Source organism: Hordeum vulgare, chromosome 3H (genome assembly GCF_904849725.1).
Source record: "Hordeum vulgare subsp. vulgare chromosome 3H, MorexV3_pseudomolecules_assembly, whole genome shotgun sequence".
Taxonomy (NCBI): Eukaryota; Viridiplantae; Streptophyta; class Magnoliopsida; order Poales; family Poaceae; genus Hordeum; species Hordeum vulgare.
The window spans coordinates 548,741,767-548,760,324 of record NC_058520.1 but is presented as its reverse complement, the minus strand read 5'-3'; the positions used below and the strand labels follow the sequence as shown (position 1 = coordinate 548,760,324).

The following is an 18,558-nucleotide window of genomic DNA, read 5'->3' as shown; positions in this document are numbered from 1 at the left end:
CCTGGCATACTCCTTTCCCACAATTTTCTTGATTGTGACCCTCTCCTTTTGCTTTTGGGGAATGCTTTCTTCTGGAATTAAGTCAACATCCTCCTCATCAAAATTAAGCTTCTTCCTCGACCTGGTAGCTGCCTTGGGCATATCATGGGAGCTTGGAGTACCTGGGTCAGAAGTTGTCCTCTCAAGGCTAGTGCCTCAGTCCATTTCCACACTCGGATCTCTAGAAACATTCTGGATATCCTCTGAACCTCACATACTGACAAGCAACCAAGCAAACAAGTTGACCGTGTGAATAGAAGTAGAAGATCATGAGTGGATGAGCATCACAAAATTTAGAAGTTTTCAAAAAATTGAACTTTAAATCTGAAGTTTAATTTTCAGCAAAGAGGATTTCGGTTCCATCGAGTCAAAGTTATTGGAGCCACCAAGACATACAACCTCCTTAACAAAAACTTGGCAACCTTTTCGGTTTCACCAAAAAGAGCAATTCGGTTTCACCAAGGTTCTTCTCTATAGCCCTAAAACGTAAATCGACAACACTGGTTTTTCTGAATCGATGACACCGAGATTCAAGTTGCGGACGGCTAAACCTAAAAATTTCTCGTTCTCTAATCTAATGGAGGTTTATTCTCGGTAGGAACATGGCAACCGTGGATTGTAGATGGACTAAACCTATTTGCACAAGATTCAGATAAAGGAGCATAAAGTGGGGCGAGGTCTTTACCCTACTTTCGGTGAAGACCTCCTATGGTGGCGATGGCGGGAGAGATTGCCGACAATGACGAGGACTCTTGCGGCGAGGACACATGGGAGAAGAACGTCAATGTCCAAGAGACGAGAGCACGACAAGAAGGGGTTGCGAAAGTGATGATTAATGATTGAATTTCAAAAGTTAGGCCTACTGGATATATATCTCCTATTTTTGGTGACACCGAGTTGGAAATATCAGTTCCACCGAGTTCCATAACTGTGTGGTGAAAGCGAAACTTGGTGAGGACGAGAATTTCCTATCGATGGTACCGAGATTATGAAACCTGATCAACCCTAGTGCTTCGATGGGACCGAGATTTAGAGTTGGCCATACCAAGTGGCACATGGGAGGTTTTGGAATTCAACTCTTGCCGAGACGGATTCGTGAGTGCTCCTCATATAGAGTGTCCCTAAAGTGCTTGCTCAAATTTTATGATGCAGCATGAATAGAATTTGAGACGAGAAAGCACATATAGCTAGAAGAGGGATACTTAGGCATTCTTGTATATCCAGTTGGCCAAATAAAAATAGAAAGCCAAATAACAACAATTGGATATCCTCGAATGAGAAAGAATATGCATACCAACATGCTCACACAATAAGATGTCAAATAAAACATGGCAAACATGCACAACCACTAGTATCTACGAGCATTTTGGCGATGACAAAGTCATCTATATATGCGTATATTGACTTAGGAGCCAAGCAAGAATACTTGATCATAGGTCATACTCATTGTTTAAGCACCAGTGGGGTTGCCACTTTTACATAAAGCTTTCAATGTGTTCACATCTTAAAATATGCTTATACTCAAGTCTTAGAGTAAAGCTTCCCCTTGATGTGACATCCCCTCTAAGAGGGATAAACTAACCTTGGGTTTTGTCATAAAAGACTTCATGTAGGTGTAGTAGTGGTGGATGCTCATTGTTGATGAAGATCATCTTGAGTTGGGAGCAATCCTTGTTGTTTCTTACTCTTCTCACCTACATGGGTTAGTACCAAAACACAAGGAACAATACAAGGATATCTATGGACATGGACTGAAGTACATGTGAAATGATTTCCAATGATACATTAATTACCTTGTCCCTTGCTTACCTTCAAGGGAATGTGTGACTCTTTGAACTAATGCATATGGTTGGAGTTGATTTCATATAGTTCTTGCCAAAAATGAATAAGAGTGAATTTCATTGGCGGAGTCACCCCTCAAGAACTTCTCTAGTTCTTATTATTGGGTACCCACATCAACTTGACGGGGATCCTTGGAGTTGTGGTAGCACTAGATGAAGTAGAGCTAGTAGTGGCCTTGGGAATCCACTTGACTTTGGCTTGGGGTTCTTCCTCAAATGAGTCGATCTCCTCTTGAAGCTTGTCCTTGCCCTTGTGGTCTTGTGGTGGAAGGTCATATTGAGAGCTTTTTCCCTTGGGGAGAGTAGGATCATACTTCTCCTTTTGGGGAACAAACTTCAGGATGGGGTATTGACCTTCTTCCCATTCAATACCGTTGGCATTGAAGTAGCCAACACCTTGCTTCTTCGTGTGTCCTCCTTGCTTGCGTACAACTTCCTCTAATTGCTTACTTCCACAAAGACTCTTGAAGACACCTCCCTCTATAATTCCTTTCAATTAATCATTTTCTTGCTCAAGTGTAACTTGGCTAAGAGAATCATTAGTGGAATCAAGAGAGCTACTAATAACAACATCATTTGATTTAGCATTAGAATTGTTTTTACTAGATGAAGAAACTTTCTTGCCTTTGTTACTAGTGTGCTTGGGTTTAACTTGTGGATCAAAGGTAGACAAGAGCAATCTTTGGATGGATAAGAAGAACACCTCTTTCGAAGATCATCATTGATTGCTTTTAGAAACTGAGGTTCTTGCTCTAAATTTAGCTTCTCAAAGCGTGTTTAATTCTTTAATTAGTCATTGAATCTCTTTCTTATCATAATCATATGACTTTTCTTGATTAGCATGATTATCATCAAGTTCATTTTCATCATTATCACTAGTTTTATCAAAGAGCAAGTCATCTTATCCCAACAAGTCATCCTCATCACTATTAAAATCAAAGTACTTGGGGTATGATACCTTGGGGCCTTTTGCCATGAAAAAGCTCCCAATCCCTTCATTTGGTGAATCAAATATGTCACACGAGTTGGAGGACATGAATGCAGGACCGACAACACCTTCATCTATACTATAGTCGGAGTTAGAGTGGTAGCTTCTCTTAGATTGGTTGTCACACTCAGAGCCGGATACCCATTCACCAACATGAGGTTGATGTCTTCTTCTCGGGTGGCTCTTGGTGTAATTTTCCTGCTTCTCTGATTCCTTACTTCTCTAGAGGGTCTTAGTTCATAACAATCTTCTCTACTCCTCTCTATGCGAGGTGACTCTTCTCTTGAGCTTCGTCTTCTAGGTGACTCTTCTCTTTGTTTGTGGGGATACGATCACTCATTGGAGTAGTGACCGGGCTTTCCCAGTTGCAGCAGTTTTTGTCACGACTAGATGAACGCTTCTCTACATATCTGGAGCTAGAGATTCTCTCTTTGCCTCTACTCTTGTATAACTTGTTGAATTTCCCATGAGGCTTATCTATTCAGTGGTGACAAGGTTGCATTTTAAGTAGCGGGATCATCACTTGAAGCTTTGTAAGCACGGCTTGACTTGTGGTGCAGATCTTCTTTGTCCTTGAGTGACATTTCATGAGCGACAATCCTTCCATTGACTTCCGTTGGCTTGAGATCCTTGTAGTTTGGCATCATTTGGACCAATATGCACACGGTGTCGTACTTCCCATCCAAGGCTCCAAGTATATTCTCTATGATGAATTTGTCGGTCATCTCTTTGCTTCCTAAGCCACCAATCTCATTTGTGATGAGAGCTAGCCTAGAATACATCTCAACGACTCCTTCACCATCCTTCATATTGAACTTGTCAAGATGACTTGGTAGCACATCCGACTTAGATTCCCCGATGGATTAAGTACCTTCGGGCATACCAATCAAAGTATCCCAAATTTCCTTGGCATTCTCAAGGCGACTGATTTTGTTGAATTCTTCGAGGCACGAAAAGTTGAATATATTGTCGCATGCTTGAGTGTTGCATTACAGCATCTTCAATTCTTCCGTTGTCCCTTATCGACCTAGTTCCTTGCCATCACCGAAGAAATCACCTTGCATTCCAACACGAATAACAACCCAAACGACGAGGTTATGACCAAGAATATGCATTTTCATCTTATGCTTCCAACTAGCAAAGTTTGTACCATCCAAATATGGGCCTTTACGGTGGTAATTTCCCTCACTAGATGCCATACTCTCCTAGGTTATGAAACCAATGTAATGGAGACCAAAGCTCTCATACCACTTGTAGGATACGAAGTATGTCTAGAGGGGGTGATTAGACTACTTGACCAAATAAAATCTTAGCATTTTCCCAATTTTAGTTGTGGGCCAGTTTTAGCAGTTGTAGCAAGTCAAGCACACCCTACACATGCATATCTAAGAGTATTACAGCGGAAAGTAAAGACATGCAAATGTAAGTAGAGGGAAGGGATAGGAAGATCAAATGCAAAGGTTGACACGATGATTTTTGGCGTGGTTCCGATAGGTGGTGCTATCGTACGTTCACGTTAGTGGGGACTTCAACCCACGGAGGGTAATGGCTGCGGGAGTCCACGGAGGGCTCCACCCACATGGGGTCCACAAAGAAGCGGCCTTGTCTATTCCACCATGGCTTACGTCCACACAGGACTAGCCTCACTCGGGGTAGATCTTCATGAAGTAGGCGATCTACTTGCCCTTACAGACTTCTTGGTTCAACTCCACAACACGAAGTAGGAGGCTCCCAAACAACACGTAACCAATCTAGGAGGCACCACCCTCCAAAAGGTAATAGATGTTGTAGAGCGATTGACTCCTTGCTCTTGTGCTTCAAAAGATAGTCTCGTCAATGCTAAATCACTCTCTCACATATTTTACATGGGTAGAAGAGATTGATTGGGTGGAAAACAACTTGGATAGGCTAGAGATCAAGTTTCTAGTGGATGGATTGGAATATCTTGATCTCAACACATGAGTAGGTGGCTCTCTCTCAGAAAAATGGATATGGTGAGTGTGTGCGTGTGTTCTCAGTGCTTCCTCTACGAATGAGAGGTGGTGGTTGGGTATATATAGGCATCTCCAAAAATCCAACCGTTAGAACATTATTTCCCAACTCGGTGACACCTACATGAATCTCGATGGTACCGAGTTGCACTAAATGTGGCAAATTTCATATTCTCGGTGAGATCGATATAGGAATCTCGGTGGTACTGATATGGTGACCTAGGAAATTTCCAAATCTCGGTGGGAATGATTACAAAACTCGTAAATTCTGATTCTTGGAATCGACAGACCACAAAGTTTGTCACTGATTTTCGGTGGCAATGAAGTGGAGGTTGGTGGTATCGAGATTCTAGGGTTTGGCATAGGTTCTGTCTCTGAAAAAATCGGTAGGGCCGAGTGGAAATAAGTCACATGAGTTGGTGGACATGAATATGTCACATGAGTTGGAGGACATGAATCCAGGACCGACAACACCTTCATCTATACTATAGTCGGAGTTAGAGTGGTAGCTTCTCTTAGATTGGTTGTCACACTCAGAGCCGCATACCTATTCACCAACATGAGGTTGATGTCTTCTTCTCGAGTGGCTCTTGGTGTACTTTTCCTGCTTCTTTGATTCCTTAATTCTTCGGGAGGGTTTTGTTCATAACAATCTTCTCTACTCCTTCTCTCTATGTGAGGTGACTCTTCTCTTGATCTTCGTCTTCTAGGTGACTCTTCTCTTTGTTTGTGGGAAAAAGATCACTCATTGGAGTAGTGACCGAGCTTTCCTAGTTGCAGCAGTTTTTGTCACGACTAGATGAACGCTTCTCTACATATCTGGAGCTAGAGCTTCTCTCTTTGCCTCTACTCTTGTATAACTTGTTGAATTCCCCATGAGGCTTATCTCTTTAGTGGTGACAAGGTTGCATTTTAAGTAGCGGGATCATCACTTGAAGCTTTGTAAGCACCGCTTGACTTGTGGTGCGAATCTTCTTTGTCCTTGAGTGACATTTCATGAGCGACAATCCTTCCATTGACTTCCGTTGGCTTGAGATCCTTGTAGTTTGGCATCATTTGGATCAATATGCACACGGTGTTGTACTTCCCATCCAAGGCTCCAAGTATCTTCTCTATGATGAATTTGTCGGTCATCTCTTTGCTTCCTAAGCCGCGGATCTCATTTGTGATCAGAGCTAGCCTACAATACATCTCAACGACTCCTTCACCATCCTTCATCTTGAACTTGTCAAGATGACTTGGTAGCACATCCAACTTAGATTCCCCGATGGATTAAGTACGTTCGTGCATACCAATCAAAGTATCCCAAATTTCCTTGGCATTCTCAAGGCGACTGATTTTCTTGAATTCTTTGAGGCACGAGAAGTTGAATATATTGTCGCATGCTTCAGTGTTGCATTGTAGCATCTTCAATTCTTCCGTTGTCGCTTGTCGACCTAGTTCCTTGCCATCACTCAAGAAATCACCTTGCATTCCAACACGAATAACAAGCCAAACGACGAGGTTATGACCAAGAATATGCATTTTCATCTTATGCTTCTAGCTAGCAAAGTTTGTACCATCAAAATTTGGACCTCTACGGTGGTAATTTCCCTCACTAGATGCCATACTCTCCTAGGTTATGAAACCAATGTAATGGAGACCAAAGATCTCATACCACTTGTACGATCCGAAGTATGTCTAGAGGGGGTGATTAGACTACTTGACCAAATAAAATCTTAGCCTTTTCCTAATTTTAGTTGTGGGCCAGTTTTAGCAGTTGTAGCAAGTCAAGCACACCCTACACATGCATATCTAAGAGTATTACAGCGGAAAGTAAAGACATGCAAATGTAAGTATAGGGAAGGGATAGGAAGATCAAATGCAAAGGTTGACACGACGATTTTTGGCGTGGTTCCGATAGGTGGTGCTATCGTACGTTCACGTTAGTGGAGACTTCAACACACGGGGGTAACGGCTGCGGGAGTCCATGGAGGGCTCCACCCAGAAGGGGTCCACAAAGAAGCGGCCTTGTCTAGTCCACCATGGCTTACATCCACACAGGACTAGCCTCACTCGGGGTAGATCTTCACGAAGTAGGCGATCTCCTTGCCCTTACAGACTTCTTGGTTCAACTCCACAACACGAAGTAGGAGGCTCCCAAACAACACGTAACCAATCTAGGAGGCACCACCCTACAAAAGGTAATAGATGTTGTAGAACGATTGACTCCTTGCTCTTGTGCTTCAAAAGATAGTCTCGTCAATGCTAAATCACTCTCTCACATATTTGACATGGGTAGAAGAGATTGATTGGGTGGAAAGCAACTTGGATAGGCTAGAGATCAAGTTTCTAGTGGATGGATTGGAATATCTTGATCTCAACACATGAGTAGGTGGCTCTCTCTCAGAAAAATGGATATGGTGAGTGTGTGCGTGTGTTCTCAGTGCTTCCTCTATGAATGAGAGGTGGTGGTTGGGCATATATAGGCATCTGCAAAAATCCAACCGTTAGAAAATTATTGCCCAACTCGGTGACACCTACATGAATCTCGGTGGTACCGAGTTGCACTAAATGTGGCAAATTTCGTATTCTCGGTGAGATCGATATAGGAATCTCGGTGGTACTGATATGGTGACCTAGGCAGTTTCCAAATCTCAGTGAGACTGATTACAAAACTCGTAAATTCCAATTCTTGGAATCGACAGACCACAAAGTTGGTCACTGATTTTCGGTGGCACTAAAGTGGCGGTTGGTGGTATCGAGATTCTAGGATTTGGCATAGATTCTGTCTCCAAAAAAATCGGTAGGGCCGAGTGGAAATTGTTGGTGGCACCGATTTTGATGTTTAGGCTTTGTATAGAGAGTTTTGTGGGAGAATGGCTGAATATTTTTAGTGGATATCTCTAAGCACTTGAGTAACCAATTCATCATAGGTACCTCACCCCCTTTTAACAGTATTGGCTTTCCTATGGACTCAATGTGATTTCTCAAAAATATAAAATGTAGAGTCTTGTAGCTTGAAGCTTGGCCATTCCTATCCCTTTCCTTGCATCAAGGGGCTTCTCACAGTCCTTTAGCCAAAGATTTTTTTACTTTTTTGAAATATACTTGGATAGAATCATTAGTTCAATGACACACATGTTGCTATTAATTACCAAAACCACCTCAGGGAGCAAATGTGCTATCAACCGGTGGACGAGAACTTTGCCTATTGGCCCAACTCATTTTAACGAGGACGAAAATGGTTCTATTCGTCCCCCGCTCTTGGTACCGACATTGTTGCCAACATAACTGACATGCTATCCTCTCACATGTCTTGCTACCAAGACCGTGCAAGATGTGACCGCTCTGCCTACTCTTAATCCACACGGTGGGACCTTAACCCACAGTTTCATAGGATCAAAACTCGACTCTCCTGTACATCTTTGATTCCAAAGTATCTTTAGATATTCCCGAGCCACCGTCCAAAGGGATGATCTATTCTGGTCTCATACGCAATACTTATTCTCGTTGCTCTGAACCCCTTTCCCCTTTTGATTAGGCATGGAATCATTGCCTACCCACTTGAAACTTTTGTACCATCCTTTATTGTTCTCAATGGATTCGCTCGGTTACAACTCGAGGAATAATTCATGTCTTCTTCCTTGATTTGATCGTCAGCTTCCCTTGTTTGGGGAGCTACGTTCTGCCAGAGTTTTCTCTCTAATCACATTCGTAGGATGATGAAGATCCGAACGGAAGGATGACGACTTCATGAGGATGACCTGAAACACAGAATAGAAGACATCAACGTAAGGGATCAACTTCTCCGGGAAGAGCAACCAAGACCAAGATGACTCGTTAGAATTACGTAACCAAACTTTTCTCCTTACTCCACCTCTTAAATCTCGGGACAAGATTTCTTGTAATGAAGGACAGTTGTAACGCCCGTGTGATTATCAACTACAGTGATGCATGTAATTAAGGTACAATAAATCATGAGGTTGAGCTAATGCTTTTGCTAAACAATGTTGGATCACAATTGGAATCATATCTCATTTCAAATTCCCATTGCAATTCAAAATTCATTTAATAAGCGGTTTAAATATTTTTGCAAACCTAAAAACTAAAATCATGTTTGGGTTACAAATAATTCCTAAGTGTTTATAAAATTGAATCCAAATTTTTATAAAGTATTTTAGTGCCTCAAAAAATTTAAATGAGAGGCCAAAATAATAATTTGAATGCCCTTGGATTTATGAAAAATTCCAAACTTTTCAAAATGCCCCAATTTTTTTTAGGTTGTCCCTAATATTACAATACTAATATTTGGCCACGTGGCTTATTTTACAAAAGCCATTTTTGTTGTGATTTTAAATCAAGCAATAATAAATAAAATCGAAATCAAAAATAAATAAATAAATAAAGGAAAAAAAACCCTCCCCTTTTCCCCTAGGCCCCTTCCTGAGCCGACCGAGCTCACCCCGCTCATCCCCCTCCTCCCACTAGGGGAACGAGGGGGGCGCAGTGACTATCCGTCCATGTCCACGGTTTGCGAGGGCTCCGCGGCAGCCATCCACTCGCCGCCCCCTCCTACATAACGTCGGCGACCCCTCCCCATGATCCTAACCCTACCCCTCACCTCGCACCCCCGAGATCTCCCCCCTCGAGATCGAGCTCGCCTGGGCCGCCCGACCCTGTCGCTAGACAGCCCCGCCGTCGTCTCCGACCGCCTCTGAGCCGGCTCCACCAAGCGTCACCGCTCCTCTTCCCTCCAATGCCGATTAGGCCCACACTTCACCTCGCTCTCTCCCCATCGCGCCCCGCTCGCTCCCCACGACCGCGCCCGCGCGCCGCTACTACTAGTCGTCACCGTCGCGGTCGGAGCTCCCTGAACCGTGTCCTCGGTCACGCCCGACCACACCAATGCCCACGCACCTGCCCGCACGTACCCATAGTTGTTCCATGCTTGCCGCTCACTGTCGCCTCTCTCCATCGCCGCTGGTGCCGCTATGGCGCCCCTTCGGCCACCCCGCAACCATCATTAGACGCGCACCACCACGGGCGTCCGAATGCACGTCTCCGCGCCACTAGCGGCCCAGTGTAGGTGATTTCCGCCATAGTCCTGAGTGCACCACTATGAGATATGGTCGCCGGCGATGCTCCAGTCGCTCGAGCTAACCTGGCCGACCAGGTGCCCCCGTGATCAACTGCACCGAGTGGGCGGCCCACAGTCACTCACATATGGGCCACACCAGCTAATCCTCTATTAGTTCAATTTATTAATTAGTTTAAGTTAAACAAACACTGACGTGTGGGGCCCCTTGTTAATTAAACTGATTTAGTTAAAATTAAACACTCGATTACCCCACTTTTTATGGCACGTGGGTCCCACTAGTAATTTTGACTAGTCAAACTAGCTGGTCGGCTGCTGATGTCATGCTCATGCATTATATCTTTTTTTGAATTAAAATAAATATGTTAATTTTAAACTATTAATAAAACTTTACAAATTCATATAAAATAATCTATAAGTCACATGGAAATAAATTGTACATGAAAGTTTTTGAGAAAAACCCAACGAATCTGAATACGCCATCCGTTCATCTCTCACATGCCTCTAACATGATGAACATGGACATTTGGCATTAGGATCACTTGTCCAGTAAAACCCAAATACCCAGGAAATATTAATAGATATTTTCCGCTGTGTATGTAACGTATGGTACTACGTTAGCTCATCCCTAGCACTGCATATTGCCATGTCATGCATCATGTTGCATCTGCTTGCTTTATATTTACTAGCACAAATGCCCGTGCGTTGCACCGGGTAAAAGAAAAAGCATAATCGATTCATGTATCATTGTACACCATTTTTTATATCTCATTTTACTAAACTTTTATGATAAAGTTAAATGTGCAAATTTTCGTTAAATGCAAGTAAACACAACAAGCACATAGACGTGAAGAGCAAGCATGCCACAGCCACATCAATCTCGGGGAGAAGAGAAGGGCCACCTTTGGAGAGGCTCACTCTTCACATTCATTGGTCAATGTCATTGTCGATTGGAAGAAATCCATGAGAACTCGGTCATTTGATTTCCTATTTCACCACATCCCACATAAACCACAACTTCAAAATTATAGTAGTATTGTGGAGATTTTGAAACTCAGTGGCGGTATAGAGATGGCACCATGAAAATATTATTGAAGAAGATGTTTATGCAGCTATGACAACATGATAGTAAGGCGATCACTTTATAATGAAAGTGTCCAACTAATGAAAGTTTTTTCACAACCAAAAGCACCAACAATAGCACGTGTTCATCGAGAGGATAGGTACATCGAGAAAATGTCACACCTACATATAGACAATGGGCGTCAGTATCATTGGTTCAAACTCCAACTGCATCATAAAGCTGCACAATTACCACAAAAACACAATTGCAATGACCATAGTATGCCACAAATTCTTGAATCAAACCACAAAATCGCTCAAGGTGCTCGATCCGAGAAGCCCGAGTGCGTCAACCGAGATGATTCCACAAGCGTGGCCCAACTGGCGGACAACTGCAGGGGGTCAACGCGAGCGAGCATCTTCTTCCAGACGAACTCGAGGCGGCCATGGCCGATCTTGTGCAGCGCGGGGAAACGACAGGCGATTGGGGACAGCTCCTCCACGTGGATGCCGCCGCCGACGTCTAGATGGATGTGGCCTCCCTCCTCCCGCTCGAGCACGGCGCCAACAGCGGCCAGATGGAGGCGGCCTCCCTCCTTCCGCTCGAACACCGCGACCTCCCTCCTCCCGTCCGACCACGGCGAGTCGTCCTCCCTCCCCCCGCCTGAGCACGTCTCCTGCGCCTCACCTCGCGTGGATAAGATAAACAAAGGACCGCAGGGTGAATTCGTACAAATGTAGGGGTTGTTTTGTAGAAACGAAACATTTTTTTAGATCCACTTAAAAGGGACCATGGATTAAATTATCAAAAACCATAGGGACCTTTCTGCAAAAATGACGACGACTGGACGGACGCAAAGCGGGTGTACGGTAACAGAATTCAAAATTATATCAATGCTCATAGCTTACAGAGGGGGGAGCACACAAGCAGTATCGTCGATGAAAATGGCCGCCAAAAATCGTTTTAGAAATACTACTACAAGCTAGTAATTCATATCTAAACTGGATTAGAAGCGTCACTCACACCCTAGCGCTTGCATCGACGTATATTGCACAGCATGAACAACACCTTGCTCTGAAGGCCAAGAGCATGCCCGTGTCGATGCTGGCACGGCAGACCGGAAGGGCGGCACGGGGGATCAGGGAGCAACGTGACGACATCAGGAGGTGGATCTGCGGATGAGCGCCTTGTGACATACTAAAGCACAAGAGCGACTTTAAGAATGCTCAGTTATTTGGCTGATGTTCATGTAATATAGTCAGGCCTAAACAGGATACAACGATGCATTTGACACAATGCCAGAATAGAGAATCGACTTCTGCAGTAGCTTCGTATCAGGGTATATTAACTCGCGAATTGTAGTACATAATGACTGGCAAAGAAAAATGTTGCCCCATTACATGCCTTTGTTGAAACTCTTTTGTGGCTCAGTAAAAAACTATCCAAAATCCTCGACTCAACTTACGTATACGGCACACCAGAAGTCATTGATCAACCAAATGATGAAAACGTTATGCCTTGTAATTTGTAAATAAGATACAACACGGCGGAACATTCAGGCAAAAAGTCACATCAATGTTCAGTCAGCTGAACTCCAATTTTCATGAATCAAAATTGTGTCAATGTGCTGCCATTGCCACAGAGATCCAAGTGTGGTATAGTCCATGTGTTTTTGGCCTGGAAAATACACAGTTAGTAAAACGCATACCATTTTCATGCAATATGCATGCTCTGAAAATAACATGGAAAAACCTAGGAATACAACAACAAATTGTTTCAACAAAAAAAAACTTGAGGGTGAAGCAGGGGAGTCTACTCACGAATAAATATTTTGGGGATCAATCTCGTTAAACAAATTGATGTAGAAGCGGAATCCATCTGGGCGGCTGACATCCCTGCAGAGGAGACCTGAGAATTTGCTTTATATTGGTTAGTTCATTCAGCCTGGAACTAAATACATGTCTTGCAAAATACTTGAAAGGAGCAATCTCAGGACACCTTTGTTTTGTGCATTTAGAAGATGCTCCTTCGCTAAAGCTGGTGCAACCGTATTTGCTTTATTATTAGGGAGAGATTGAAAGGAGCAATCTCAGGACACCTTTGTTTTCTGCATTTAGAAGATGCTCCTTCGCTAAAGCTGGTGCAATCCCCAGTATAAATGCAGCGTCGCTGGGGCTTATTCCTTTCAGAAGAGCATCCGGCTTTTGCACGAGTGATGAGATTCTTGCAAATACCTATTTTTATCTGGGGAGATTAGTATGTGACAATATGCTACTATAGCAATCCCCAGTGTAAATGCAGCGTCGCTGGGGCTTATTCCTTTCAGAAGAGCATCCGGCTTTTGCGCGAGTGATGAGATTCTTGCAAATACCTATTTTTATCGGGGGGAGATTAGTATGTGACTATATGCTACTAAAGATGGTAGGTGCAACGCAACTGGCGACAAGCCGACGAGTGCATGGAAACATGTAGATACCAGTAACAACACAAAAACAGAACAAGCCATTCGTTCATACTTTTGGTTAAAACTATGATTTAGGTGGGAATCATATTTGCCAGGTCTAGACACAAAATCAAGGCACTGTTTTGTATGGCTGCTAGCTTACTCCTCCTATGTCATGCAATGCTATTCAGTATGAATCTAAAATGACATCTGGACTTATCATTGCCACAACATACCTCATCATCACTACGCGTCTTGGTCTGGATCACCTTCACTCCACTATCAAATTTCTGGAGCATTACTGGGCTGCTTATTACAAATCAACATCTATAAGCAAAACATCAAAAACATAATGAATGGCTGGCGACAAACCAGCTGAAAAGACATATTCTTTCTTTTTACAAAACCATATCTAGGTATCAGATTACTATTGTTTTTATATCATGTTGCATTTGTATATTCTGACAATTAAAGGTTTCAGCGATTATATCAAGAAAATAATATACATACACATCAAATTTCTCCCAAAGGGAGCAAGCTTGCAAAAGATCCTCTAATGAGATCAACTCTAGAACAAACAAAAAATCAATTTCAGAACACAAGTGACAAGGGAATTTCGTACAGATATTCATCAGCAAAAAAACAAACCTGTTCCCCTAGCGCGGTTGAAGAGAGAGTAGACATCCGTTCGTAAGCGTGGACATGCCCTGCAAACACGAGATCGACTTTGTACTTCACAAACCACGGCTCGTACATCACTCTCATGCTATCACCTTCCATGTAATGGTAGTTGTAGCTGTTGTACCACGGGGCGTGCATCAGAACGATCAGATATGGCGTCTCCCTCCTGTTCACCTTGGGGAACTCGGATTCAAACCACTTGTACCGAGGGGTGTATTTTCCTAGGAAAGAAGCAACAGAGCAGTCAATTCACCTTCAGCTTCAGCTTTGGAACTGGATTATCTGCAAATACACCGAGGAGTGAAAGCATGGAGAGGATAATGGACTGACCAGCGCCGCCCACCGTCGTCGAGGTTGCTCCGCCGCCTGCCGTCGCGTTGACTCGCGGCCGGCGTAATGCCGGATCCAGGGTTATCGGGTTCGGTTGCCTCTTGGCGGCTGGGATCGGGAGGCGAGGGCGCCGGCCGGGGCAGTACCGGATCGAGCGTTGCCGGGGTCGTTCGCCCGATGACGGCTGGGATCAGGAGGGGAGGGGGAGCTCAAGCCGCCGCATCGCCCCAGCCGCTCAGCCACCGTGTTGACCCGATCCAGATTTAGGTAAAAAAGGATTGCAGGTTGAGTAGGCAAAACTACACGGGGTTTTGTGTAAGAACGAAACGTTTTGTCAAAGTATCCACTTAAAACAGGATTGCGGGTTGAATACCCAGAAGCGAAGGGACTTTTCTGCAAAACAGCCATGACGGACGACATAAACCGTATTTGCTTTATTATTAGGGAGAGATTGTTCCTTCCCCTTCTTCTCACCGGTAGACACCAAGACTGACACTACTGTCGGGTACGACTACGCCCGTGATGATGAGCCTTTTGCAGCAAAGCAACAAGGCAAGAAACCCCGCTTGATGATTCTCATATCGCTCAATTATTTCTCTCCCATGCTTGCATTACATTTTGCTACTGTTGTAGATAGTTACTATTCTGATGCATAGCCTATTTTTGTTAAAATGTTGTTATACGCTACTCCATATTAAATGCTTAGTATGGGTTGATTAGTGATCCCTAGTGATCACATTTGTCCTTGTTGCCCCTGCTTGATCATCGATGACTCGAAGTCTCGATCAACCGATCGACAAGCCATGCCCATCACATTCACCTCACATCCCCTAGTTGTATGACTTTGCAGAGCTACTATCAAGTACCGAGGGTGATACCTTGTAACGTACTCATTATGATAACTCTATAGTGTAGCTAGTAAGTCGCCGCATTTAACAACACATTTATGGGTATGTATATGTGATCTGAGAAGGCCTATGACCTGTTTCGCACTAACCACCACAGAGTAATAAGTATGGGCACTATGCGTCGTACATTCACCCGGAAGCTCTCCAAATGTCACAATTAAGTGGCACGCGCCCGGTTGGCCCGTGTAAGCATCGTATTGATATTAAGAGGTTCTAGGACTCACATCGGCCGTCCATGTAACGCGCACGACTTTGAAGGGAGATTGGCCCATGACTCCTTTGCGATTAGGATGTAGACCGACGCGTGGACATTGTGTTGAGCCTAGATACGACTACGGTGTGTACATCAGCCGAGGTCGGGAATTACTTGAGCAAGGGTGTCCGGCCAGAGTTAACTGAGCGTGTTGGGTAAGTTTGTGCACCCTCGGAGGGAACTGTATCTATTCAAATAGCAGTGTTCACGGTAACGGACGCTCAGAGTTGTATCCCGGTCTAATACAACTAGATGTGTGACTTAAATTTAAATGATGGCTTCAAGATTGCTTTCGCGCGGGGATTCATTGGAGGACCTCTGGGAGTTACTTAATAAACTTGCTATATTTTACTTATGCTGATTGCTACGGCGACAGAAATCTTATGTCATCTCTTGAGCTTGCGTTGGTTTTTCCCTTGAAGAGGAAAGGCGATGCAGCACAGGAGCAGTAAGTATTTTCCTCAGTTTGAGAACCAAGGTATCAATCCAGTAGGAGAATCGTGTCAAGTCCAGAGTACCTGCGCAAACACAAAAGAGCTTGCACCCAACGCTATAAAGGGGTTGTCAATCCCTTCAAGATTGATTGCAAAGTGAGATCTGAAGGCGGAAAGTGCAACGAAGTAAAATTGTAAGGTTGAAAATATGGTGTGAAGTAGACCCGGGGGCCATAGTGTTCACTAGAGGCTTCTCTCAAAATAGCAAATAATAAGGTGGGTGAACAGATTACTTTCGAGCAATTGATAGAACCGCGCAAAGTCATGACGATATCTAAGGCAATGATCATACATATAGGCATCACGTCCGAGACAAGTAGACCGATACTTTCTGCATCTACTACTATTACTCCACACATCGACCTCTATCCAGCATGCATCTAGTGTATTGAGTTCATGACGAATAGAGTAACGCGTTAAGCAAGATGATATGATGTAGAGGGATAAACTCAAACCAATGATGAAAACCCCATATTTTTACCCTTGATGGCAACAACAAGATGCGTGCCTCGCTACCCCTTCTGTCACTCGGTGAGGTCACCGCACGGTATGAACCCAAAACCAAACACTTCTCCCATTGCAAGAATCATAGATCAAGTTGGCCAAACAAAACCCACAAGTCGAAGAGAATTACAAGGATATGAAATCATGCATAAGAGAGATCAGAAGAAACTAAAATAAGATTCATAGATAATCTGAACATAAATCCACAATTCATCAGATCTCGACAAACGCACCGCAAAAGAAGATTACATCGGATAGATCTCCATGAAGATCATGGAGCACTTTGTATTGAAGATCCAAGAGAGAGAAGAAGCCATCTAGCTACTAGCTATGGACCCGAAGGTCTATGGTGAACTACTCACGCATCATCGGAGAGGTCATGGTGTTGATGAAGAAGCCCTCCGTATCTGAATCCCCCCTCCGGCAGGGCACCAGAACGTGCCCCAGATGGGATATTGCGGAGACAGAAGCTTGCGGCGTCGGAAAAGTATTTTCGTTGATCTCTCTGGCAGTTTTGGAATTTTTCTGGCTTTATAGGCGGAAGAGGTAGGGCAGACGTGCCACGGCCCCCCTGGCCGCGCCTAGGGGGCTTGTGGGGTCCCCTGCTGGCCCCTGCCTTGGTTCTCAAGTGTGACGCGTATCTTCTGTTCCGGGAAAATCTTTTTGGAAGTTTTATTCCGTTTGGACACCGTTTAAAATCCTCCTCTAAAAAGGTTCAAAAACACGGAAAAACAGGAACTGGCACTTGGCATCGTGTTAATAATTTAGTCCCAAAAAAGATTAAAAAAAGGCATACAAAACATCCAAAGTTTGACAAGATAATAGCATGGAACCATAAAAATATAGATACGTTGGAGACGTATGAAGCATCCCCAAGCTTAACTCCTGCTCGTCCTCGAGTAGGGAAGTGATAAAGACTAAATTTTTGATGTGGAATGCTACCTAGCATAGTTGTCCTTTGTAACTTCTTTCACGTGACATAAATGTTCAGATCCGTAAGATTCAAAACAATAGTTTGCTATTGACATGAAAACAATAATACTTCAAGCAAACTAGCAAGGTAATCATGAACTTTCGAAATAACAAGGCCAAAGAAAGTTATCCCTACAAAATCATATCGTCTGGCTATGCTCCATCGTCCTCACACAACTAATTTAAATCATGCACAACCCCGGTATTGGCCAAGTAATTGTTTTCACACTCTTACTTTATCAAACCTTTTACAACTATCACGCAATACATGAGCGTGAGCCATGGACATAGCACTATAGGTGGAATAGAGTGTGGTGGTGGTTGTGAGACAAAAAAAGAGGAGATTCTCACATCGACTCGGCGTATCAAAGGGCTATGGAGATTCCCATTAATAGATATCAATGTGAATGAGTAGGGATTGCCATACAAAGGATGCACTAGAGCTATAAGTATGTGAAAGCTCAAAAGGAGAACTAGTGGGTGTGCATCCAACTTGCTTGCTCACGAAGACCTAGGGCAATTTTGAGGAAGCCCATCATTGGAATATACAAGCCAAGTTATATAATAGAGATTCCCACTAGTATATGGTGGTGAAAAAACGAGAGGCTCTCAATCCTGAAGAACATGGTGCTATTATGAATCACAAGTGTGGAAAAAGATAGTAGCATTGTCCCTTCTCTCTTTTTCTCTTTTTTTTATTTGGGCTCTTTGGCCTCTCTTTTTTTCTCTCTTCTCTCTTTTTTATTTGGGCTCTTTGGACTTTTTTTTTATTTACTCACATGGGACAATGCTCTAATAATGATGATCATCACACTTTTATTTACTCAGAACTCAAAGCTTAGAACGATGATGACTCTATAGGAAATGCCTCAGGCGGTGTACCGGGATGTGCAACGATCTAGCTTGGCGTATGACGTTGAAACATCTCGCTAGCTATCTTACGATCATGCAATGGCAATATGAGAGTGACGACA

General features: G+C 43.6%; 1 long non-coding RNA gene across 1 annotated transcript; it reads right to left on the bottom strand.

The window, feature by feature from the left end:
* Positions 1-13,278: 13,278 nt before the first annotated feature.
* Positions 13,279-13,996, bottom strand: LOC123440533. The gene is made up of 3 exons (XR_006630325.1): positions 13,953-13,996; positions 13,679-13,748; positions 13,279-13,370 (listed from the first exon to the last, which is right to left on the bottom strand). It is a non-coding gene; the product is annotated as an uncharacterized LOC123440533 (long non-coding RNA).
* Between the last annotated feature and the right edge of the window lie 4,562 nt (positions 13,997-18,558).